We start from the raw sequence: 8,775 nt of genomic DNA on the forward strand, positions 1-8,775 counted from the left end.
AGAGACAAAATCTGGGTCAGTGAAAAATGCAAAACAACACAAAAAACAGCTCAAATGATAGGATAACCAACTGAAAAGGGTAACGCCCACCGGCCAGTCGATCGCTCTCTGCACCTATTAACTCAAAGATCTGATAAGAACAGATACTACACTTGATCTTAGCCAAAAGGCCGAGAAGCGATGACCGCATTATCGGACGCCCCCGGCGCGCGGACCCTCCGTGCACCACCTGGGCCGCTCGGTCACCACACCGAGAACGGCCGAAACCACCAAAAGCCAAAACCAAAGCCGAGGCCAAAAGCCGCAGGACAAGCAGGGACGGAAGCGGAAAGCCCAGGCCAAAAGCCGCAGGACAAGCAGGGACGGAAGCGGAAAGCCCAGGCCAAAAGCCGCAGGACAAGCAGGGACGGAAGCGGAAAGCCCAGGCCAAAAGCCGCAGGACAAGCAGGGACGGAAGCGGAAAGCCCAGGCCAAAAGCCGCAGGACAAGCAGGGACGGAAGCGGAAAGCCCAGGCCAAAAGCCGCAGGACAAGCAGGGACGGAAGCGGAAAGCCCAGGCCAAAAGCCGCAGGACAAGCAGGGACGGAAGCGGAAAGCCCAGGCCAAAAGCCGCAGGACAAGCAGGGACGGAAGCGGAAAGCCCAGGCCAAAAGCCGCAGGACAAGCAGGGACGGAAGCGGAAAGCCCAGGCCAAAAGCCGCAGGACAAGCAGGGACGGAAGCGGAAAGCCCAGGCCAAAAGGCAACAGAATTGAAACAGCTACAGAAGAAGCAAAGACAAAACCTGCCTTACCCGCAGGCACGCACCTAACCCCAAAGCCAACCTCACCCTGCTTTTGTCACACGTCCATCAGGCTCTGCCCTCCCTCGGGCAAAGCCTCCCAAAAATACCACGTTCCACTCGTCGGCGCTCCCCTCCACGGAAGTCTTTAGTAAAAGGCGAAAGGCTTGTGCGTGCTGAAGGGGAACCAGAGCGTCGATTTGAAACGACCCAAACGGCCTACCCCCAACCCCTCCGTTGGCCCTGACTCACCCGTCCGCGGGGGCGAACCGGGGAGAACCGGGGCGAACCGCATCCTTCTCGGGAAAAAAAAGGCGCGGAAACGCCACGGGCCGCAGAGGGGCTCGGCCCGCCCGCTTGGCTTTTCTTTCCTTACCGCACTTTCTCCATTTCATTGATGGCTTTTTCTCCATTAAGATCCGTACGTGTTTATCGTATGCGCCTTCCAGCCAGTCCACTCCGTGTTGGTGTCGACTGACACGGCGATAAAAAACTCATTCCGATTGCCTTCCAGTTTTTCACCTCGGCCCCGCTGAATGTCAGCCAGCTCTCTCTCTCTCTCTCTCTCTCTCTCTCTCTCTCTCTCTCTCTCTCTCTCTCTCTCTCTCTCTCTCTGTCACTCACTCACTCAGTCACTCACTCAGTCACTCACTCACTCAGTCACTCACTTTTTTTTTTTTTTTTTTTTTTTTTTTTTTTATATCTAAAAGGGCGGGAAAACGCCACCGGCCGACAGGGCTCCGCCCACACCCCCTTTTCACCCCGTTTTTTTGGTAGGGATCGCTTGTTCCGCTTTGTTGGGGGGCCCCCCCCCTTTTGAGGGTTTTTTGACCCTCACCCCAAAAACCCTAGCCCTAACCTAAACCCCTCTCCCCCAAACCTCACTCATTCAGACATTCCCTCCTTCCCTCCCTCCTTCCTTCCTTCCTTCCTTCCCTCCCTCCCTCCCTCCCTCCCTCCCTCCCTCCCTCCCTCCCTCACTAGCTTTTCTCTTTGACACGCTTAGAAAGATTGCACCCTTCCCGGAGACGCTGCAATACCGGGGCGATGCGCGGAGCGGACGGAGCGAGCCCCTGTTCCGACTCCCTGTTGCAAAAATCCGTTTAATATGTTGTCCTCGCATGGAGGACATATCAGATATTAAACTGATAAGAACAGATACTACACTTGATCTTAGCCAAAAGGCCGAGAAGCGATGACCGCATTATCGGACGCCCCCGGCGCGCGGACCCTCCGTGCACCACCTGGGCCGCTCGGTCACCACACCGAGAACGGCCGAAACCACCAAAAGCCAAAACCAAAGCCGAGGCCAAAAGCCGCAGGACAAGCAGGGACGGAAGCGGAAAGCCCAGGCCAAAAGCCGCAGGACAAGCAGGGACGGAAGCGGAAAGCCCAGGCCAAAAGCCGCAGGACAAGCAGGGACGGAAGCGGAAAGCCCAGGCCAAAAGCCGCAGGACAAGCAGGGACGGAAGCGGAAAGCCCAGGCCAAAAGCCGCAGGACAAGCAGGGACGGAAGCGGAAAGCCCAGGCCAAAAGCCGCAGGACAAGCAGGGACGGAAGCGGAAAGCCCAGGCCAAAAGGCAACAGAATTGAAACAGCTACAGAAGAAGCAAAGACAAAACCTGCCTTACCCGCAGGCACGCACCTAACCCCAAAGCCAACCTCACCCTGCTTTTGTCACACGTCCATCAGGCTCTGCCCTCCCTCGGGCAAAGCCTCCCAAAAATACCACGTTCCACTCGTCGGCGCTCCCCTCCACGGAAGTCTTTAGTAAAAGGCGAAAGGCTTGTGCGTGCTGAAGGGGAACCAGAGCGTCGATTTGAAACGACCCAAACGGCCTACCCCCAACCCCTCCGTTGGCCCTGACTCACCCGTCCGCGGGGGCGAACCGGGGAGAACCGGGGCGAACCGCATCCTTCTCGGGAAAAAAAAGGCGCGGAAACGCCACGGGCCGCAGAGGGGCTCGGCCCGCCCGCTTGGCTTTTCTTTCCTTACCGCACTTTCTCCATTTCATTGATGGCTTTTTCTCCATTAAGATCCGTACGTGTTTATCGTATGCGCCTTCCAGCCAGTCCACTCCGTGTTGGTGTCGACTGACACGGCGATAAAAAACTCATTCCGATTGCCTTCCAGTTTTTCACCTCGGCCCCGCTGAATGTCAGCCAGCTCTCTCTCTCTCTCTCTCTCTCTCTCTCTCTCTCTCTCTCTCTCTCTCTCTCTCTCTCTCTCTCTGTCACTCACTCACTCAGTCACTCACTCAGTCACTCACTCACTCAGTCACTCACTTTTTTTTTTTTTTTTTTTTTTTTTTTTTTTATATCTAAAAGGGCGGGAAAACGCCACCGGCCGACAGGGCTCCGCCCACACCCCCTTTTCACCCCGTTTTTTTGGTAGGGATCGCTTGTTCCGCTTTGTTGGGGGGCCCCCCCCTTTTGAGGGTTTTTTGACCCTCACCCCAAAAACCCTAGCCCTAACCTAAACCCCTCTCCCCCAAACCTCACTCATTCAGACATTCCCTCCTTCCCTCCCTCCTTCCTTCCTTCCTTCCTTCCCTCCCTCCCTCCCTCCCTCCCTCCCTCCCTCCCTCCCTCACTAGCTTTTCTCTTTGACACGCTTAGAAAGATTGCACCCTTCCCGGAGACGCTGCAATACCGGGGCGATGCGCGGAGCGGACGGAGCGAGCCCCTGTTCCGACTCCCTGTTGCAAAAATCCGTTTAATATGTTGTCCTCGCATGGAGGACATATCAGATATTAAACTGATAAGAACAGATACTACACTTGATCTTAGCCAAAAGGCCGAGAAGCGATGACCGCATTATCGGACGCCCCCGGCGCGCGGACCCTCCGTGCACCACCTGGGCCGCTCGGTCACCACACCGAGAACGGCCGAAACCACCAAAAGCCAAAACCAAAGCCGAGGCCAAAAGCCGCAGGACAAGCAGGGACGGAAGCGGAAAGCCCAGGCCAAAAGCCGCAGGACAAGCAGGGACGGAAGCGGAAAGCCCAGGCCAAAAGCCGCAGGACAAGCAGGGACGGAAGCGGAAAGCCCAGGCCAAAAGCCGCAGGACAAGCAGGGACGGAAGCGGAAAGCCCAGGCCAAAAGCCGCAGGACAAGCAGGGACGGAAGCGGAAAGCCCAGGCCAAAAGCCGCAGGACAAGCAGGGACGGAAGCGGAAAGCCCAGGCCAAAAGCCGCAGGACAAGCAGGGACGGAAGCGGAAAGCCCAGGCCAAAAGCCGCAGGACAAGCAGGGACGGAAGCGGAAAGCCCAGGCCAAAAGCCGCAGGACAAGCAGGGACGGAAGCGGAAAGCCCAGGCCAAAAGCCGCAGGACAAGCAGGGACGGAAGCGGAAAGCCCAGGCCAAAAGGCAACAGAATTGAAACAGCTACAGAAGAAGCAAAGACAAAACCTGCCTTACCCGCAGGCACGCACCTAACCCCAAAGCCAACCTCACCCTGCTTTTGTCACACGTCCATCAGGCTCTGCCCTCCCTCGGGCAAAGCCTCCCAAAAATACCACGTTCCACTCGTCGGCGCTCCCCTCCACGGAAGTCTTTAGTAAAAGGCGAAAGGCTTGTGCGTGCTGAAGGGGAACCAGAGCGTCGATTTGAAACGACCCAAACGGCCTACCCCCAACCCCTCCGTTGGCCCTGACTCACCCGTCCGCGGGGGCGAACCGGGGAGAACCGGGGCGAACCGCATCCTTCTCGGGAAAAAAAAGGCGCGGAAACGCCACGGGCCGCAGAGGGGCTCGGCCCGCCCGCTTGGCTTTTCTTTCCTTACCGCACTTTCTCCATTTCATTGATGGCTTTTTCTCCATTAAGATCCGTACGTGTTTATCGTATGCGCCTTCCAGCCAGTCCACTCCGTGTTGGTGTCGACTGACACGGCGATAAAAAACTCATTCCGATTGCCTTCCAGTTTTTCACCTCGGCCCCGCTGAATGTCAGCCAGCTCTCTCTCTCTCTCTCTCTCTCTCTCTCTCTCTCTCTCTCTCTCTCTCTCTCTCTCTCTCTCTCTGTCACTCACTCACTCAGTCACTCACTCAGTCACTCACTCACTCAGTCACTCACTTTTTTTTTTTTTTTTTTTTTTTTTTTTTTTATATCTAAAAGGGCGGGAAAACGCCACCGGCCGACAGGGCTCCGCCCACACCCCCTTTTCACCCCGTTTTTTTGGTAGGGATCGCTTGTTCCGCTTTGTTGGGGGGCCCCCCCCTTTTGAGGGTTTTTTGACCCTCACCCCAAAAACCCTAGCCCTAACCTAAACCCCTCTCCCCCAAACCTCACTCATTCAGACATTCCCTCCTTCCCTCCCTCCTTCCTTCCTTCCTTCCTTCCCTCCCTCCCTCCCTCCCTCCCTCCCTCCCTCCCTCCCTCCCTCCCTCACTAGCTTTTCTCTTTGACACGCTTAGAAAGATTGCACCCTTCCCGGAGACGCTGCAATACCGGGGCGATGCGCGGAGCGGACGGAGCGAGCCCCTGTTCCGACTCCCTGTTGCAAAAATCCGTTTAATATGTTGTCCTCGCATGGAGGACATATCAGATATTAAACTGATAAGAACAGATACTACACTTGATCTTAGCCAAAAGGCCGAGAAGCGATGACCGCATTATCGGACGCCCCCGGCGCGCGGACCCTCCGTGCACCACCTGGGCCGCTCGGTCACCACACCGAGAACGGCCGAAACCACCAAAAGCCAAAACCAAAGCCGAGGCCAAAAGCCGCAGGACAAGCAGGGACGGAAGCGGAAAGCCCAGGCCAAAAGCCGCAGGACAAGCAGGGACGGAAGCGGAAAGCCCAGGCCAAAAGCCGCAGGACAAGCAGGGACGGAAGCGGAAAGCCCAGGCCAAAAGCCGCAGGACAAGCAGGGACGGAAGCGGAAAGCCCAGGCCAAAAGCCGCAGGACAAGCAGGGACGGAAGCGGAAAGCCCAGGCCAAAAGCCGCAGGACAAGCAGGGACGGAAGCGGAAAGCCCAGGCCAAAAGCCGCAGGACAAGCAGGGACGGAAGCGGAAAGCCCAGGCCAAAAGCCGCAGGACAAGCAGGGACGGAAGCGGAAAGCCCAGGCCAAAAGCCGCAGGACAAGCAGGGACGGAAGCGGAAAGCCCAGGCCAAAAGCCGCAGGACAAGCAGGGACGGAAGCGGAAAGCCCAGGCCAAAAGGCAACAGAATTGAAACAGCTACAGAAGAAGCAAAGACAAAACCTGCCTTACCCGCAGGCACGCACCTAACCCCAAAGCCAACCTCACCCTGCTTTTGTCACACGTCCATCAGGCTCTGCCCTCCCTCGGGCAAAGCCTCCCAAAAATACCACGTTCCACTCGTCGGCGCTCCCCTCCACGGAAGTCTTTAGTAAAAGGCGAAAGGCTTGTGCGTGCTGAAGGGGAACCAGAGCGTCGATTTGAAACGACCCAAACGGCCTACCCCCAACCCCTCCGTTGGCCCTGACTCACCCGTCCGCGGGGGCGAACCGGGGAGAACCGGGGCGAACCGCATCCTTCTCGGGAAAAAAAAGGCGCGGAAACGCCACGGGCCGCAGAGGGGCTCGGCCCGCCCGCTTGGCTTTTCTTTCCTTACCGCACTTTCTCCATTTCATTGATGGCTTTTTCTCCATTAAGATCCGTACGTGTTTATCGTATGCGCCTTCCAGCCAGTCCACTCCGTGTTGGTGTCGACTGACACGGCGATAAAAAACTCATTCCGATTGCCTTCCAGTTTTTCACCTCGGCCCCGCTGAATGTCAGCCAGCTCTCTCTCTCTCTCTCTCTCTCTCTCTCTCTCTCTCTCTCTCTCTCTCTCTCTCTCTCTCTGTCACTCACTCACTCAGTCACTCACTCAGTCACTCACTCACTCAGTCACTCACTTTTTTTTTTTTTTTTTTTTTTTTTTTTTTATATCTAAAAGGGCGGGAAAACGCCACCGGCCGACAGGGCTCCGCCCACACCCCCTTTTCACCCCGTTTTTTTGGTAGGGATCGCTTGTTCCGCTTTGTTGGGGGGCCCCCCCCTTTTGAGGGTTTTTTGACCCTCACCCCAAAAACCCTAGCCCTAACCTAAACCCCTCTCCCCCAAACCTCACTCATTCAGACATTCCCTCCTTCCCTCCCTCCTTCCTTCCTTCCTTCCTTCCCTCCCTCCCTCCCTCCCTCCCTCCCTCCCTCCCTCCCTCCCTCCCTCACTAGCTTTTCTCTTTGACACGCTTAGAAAGATTGCACCCTTCCCGGAGACGCTGCAATACCGGGGCGATGCGCGGAGCGGACGGAGCGAGCCCCTGTTCCGACTCCCTGTTGCAAAAATCCGTTTAATATGTTGTCCTCGCATGGAGGACATATCAGATATTAAACTGATAAGAACAGATACTACACTTGATCTTAGCCAAAAGGCCGAGAAGCGATGACCGCATTATCGGACGCCCCCGGCGCGCGGACCCTCCGTGCACCACCTGGGCCGCTCGGTCACCACACCGAGAACGGCCGAAACCACCAAAAGCCAAAACCAAAGCCGAGGCCAAAAGCCGCAGGACAAGCAGGGACGGAAGCGGAAAGCCCAGGCCAAAAGCCGCAGGACAAGCAGGGACGGAAGCGGAAAGCCCAGGCCAAAAGCCGCAGGACAAGCAGGGACGGAAGCGGAAAGCCCAGGCCAAAAGCCGCAGGACAAGCAGGGACGGAAGCGGAAAGCCCAGGCCAAAAGCCGCAGGACAAGCAGGGACGGAAGCGGAAAGCCCAGGCCAAAAGCCGCAGGACAAGCAGGGACGGAAGCGGAAAGCCCAGGCCAAAAGGCAACAGAATTGAAACAGCTACAGAAGAAGCAAAGACAAAACCTGCCTTACCCGCAGGCACGCACCTAACCCCAAAGCCAACCTCACCCTGCTTTTGTCACACGTCCATCAGGCTCTGCCCTCCCTCGGGCAAAGCCTCCCAAAAATACCACGTTCCACTCGTCGGCGCTCCCCTCCACGGAAGTCTTTAGTAAAAGGCGAAAGGCTTGTGCGTGCTGAAGGGGAACCAGAGCGTCGATTTGAAACGACCCAAACGGCCTACCCCCAACCCCTCCGTTGGCCCTGACTCACCCGTCCGCGGGGGCGAACCGGGGAGAACCGGGGCGAACCGCATCCTTCTCGGGAAAAAAAAGGCGCGGAAACGCCACGGGCCGCAGAGGGGCTCGGCCCGCCCGCTTGGCTTTTCTTTCCTTACCGCACTTTCTCCATTTCATTGATGGCTTTTTCTCCATTAAGATCCGTACGTGTTTATCGTATGCGCCTTCCAGCCAGTCCACTCCGTGTTGGTGTCGACTGACACGGCGATAAAAAACTCATTCCGATTGCCTTCCAGTTTTTCACCTCGGCCCCGCTGAATGTCAGCCAGCTCTCTCTCTCTCTCTCTCTCTCTCTCTCTCTCTCTCTCTCTCTCTCTCTCTCTCTCTCTCTCTGTCACTCACTCACTCAGTCACTCACTCAGTCACTCACTCACTCAGTCACTCACTTTTTTTTTTTTTTTTTTTTTTTTTTTTTTATATCTAAAAGGGCGGGAAAACGCCACCGGCCGACAGGGCTCCGCCCACACCCCCTTTTCACCCCGTTTTTTTGGTAGGGATCGCTTGTTCCGCTTTGTTGGGGGGCCCCCCCCTTTTGAGGGTTTTTTGACCCTCACCCCAAAAACCCTAGCCCTAACCTAAACCCCTCTCCCCCAAACCTCACTCATTCAGACATTCCCTCCTTCCCTCCCTCCTTCCTTCCTTCCTTCCTTCCCTCCCTCCCTCCCTCCCTCCCTCCCTCCCTCCCTCCCTCCCTCACTAGCTTTTCTCTTTGACACGCTTAGAAAGATTGCACCCTTCCCGGAGACGCTGCAATACCGGGGCGATGCGCGGAGCGGACGGAGCGAGCCCCTGTTCCGACTCCCTGTTGCAAAAATCCGTTTAATATGTTGTCCTCGCATGGAGGACATATCAGATATTAAACTGATAAGAACAGATACTACACTTGATCTTAGCCAAAA

At 56.5% G+C, this 8,775-nt stretch overlaps 9 non-coding genes and 2 pseudogenes across 9 annotated transcripts; all 11 read right to left on the reverse strand.

The window, feature by feature from the left end:
- Positions 1 to 74: 74 nt before the first annotated feature.
- Positions 75 to 182, reverse strand: LOC136939762 (U2 spliceosomal RNA; annotated as a pseudogene).
- A 676-nt stretch (positions 183 to 858) lies between these two features.
- On the reverse strand, positions 859 to 976 carry LOC136939828 (U5 spliceosomal RNA). The gene has a single exon (XR_010876041.1). It is a non-coding gene; the product is annotated as a U5 spliceosomal RNA (small nuclear RNA).
- An 810-nt stretch (positions 977 to 1,786) lies between these two features.
- LOC136939866 (U2 spliceosomal RNA) lies at positions 1,787 to 1,977 on the reverse strand. Its single transcript, XR_010876076.1, has one exon. It is a non-coding gene; the product is annotated as a U2 spliceosomal RNA (small nuclear RNA).
- A 500-nt stretch (positions 1,978 to 2,477) lies between these two features.
- On the reverse strand, positions 2,478 to 2,595 carry LOC136939829 (U5 spliceosomal RNA). Its single transcript, XR_010876042.1, has one exon. It is a non-coding gene; the product is annotated as a U5 spliceosomal RNA (small nuclear RNA).
- Positions 2,596 to 3,398: 803 nt separating this feature from the next.
- On the reverse strand, positions 3,399 to 3,589 carry LOC136939867 (U2 spliceosomal RNA). Its single transcript, XR_010876077.1, has one exon. It is a non-coding gene; the product is annotated as a U2 spliceosomal RNA (small nuclear RNA).
- Positions 3,590 to 4,265: 676 nt separating this feature from the next.
- Positions 4,266 to 4,383, reverse strand: LOC136939830 (U5 spliceosomal RNA). The gene has a single exon (XR_010876043.1). It is a non-coding gene; the product is annotated as a U5 spliceosomal RNA (small nuclear RNA).
- Positions 4,384 to 5,194: 811 nt separating this feature from the next.
- LOC136939868 (U2 spliceosomal RNA) lies at positions 5,195 to 5,385 on the reverse strand. The gene has a single exon (XR_010876078.1). It is a non-coding gene; the product is annotated as a U2 spliceosomal RNA (small nuclear RNA).
- Positions 5,386 to 6,061: 676 nt separating this feature from the next.
- On the reverse strand, positions 6,062 to 6,179 carry LOC136939831 (U5 spliceosomal RNA). The gene has a single exon (XR_010876044.1). It is a non-coding gene; the product is annotated as a U5 spliceosomal RNA (small nuclear RNA).
- Positions 6,180 to 6,985: 806 nt separating this feature from the next.
- On the reverse strand, positions 6,986 to 7,176 carry LOC136939869 (U2 spliceosomal RNA). The gene has a single exon (XR_010876079.1). It is a non-coding gene; the product is annotated as a U2 spliceosomal RNA (small nuclear RNA).
- A 500-nt stretch (positions 7,177 to 7,676) lies between these two features.
- On the reverse strand, positions 7,677 to 7,794 carry LOC136939832 (U5 spliceosomal RNA). The gene has a single exon (XR_010876045.1). It is a non-coding gene; the product is annotated as a U5 spliceosomal RNA (small nuclear RNA).
- Positions 7,795 to 8,598: 804 nt separating this feature from the next.
- On the reverse strand, positions 8,599 to 8,775 carry LOC136939871 (U2 spliceosomal RNA; annotated as a pseudogene; the record flags this gene model as incomplete).

This window comes from Osmerus mordax, unplaced genomic scaffold (genome assembly GCF_038355195.1).
Source record: "Osmerus mordax isolate fOsmMor3 unplaced genomic scaffold, fOsmMor3.pri Scaffold_32, whole genome shotgun sequence".
NCBI lineage: Eukaryota > Metazoa > Chordata > Actinopteri > Osmeriformes > Osmeridae > Osmerus > Osmerus mordax.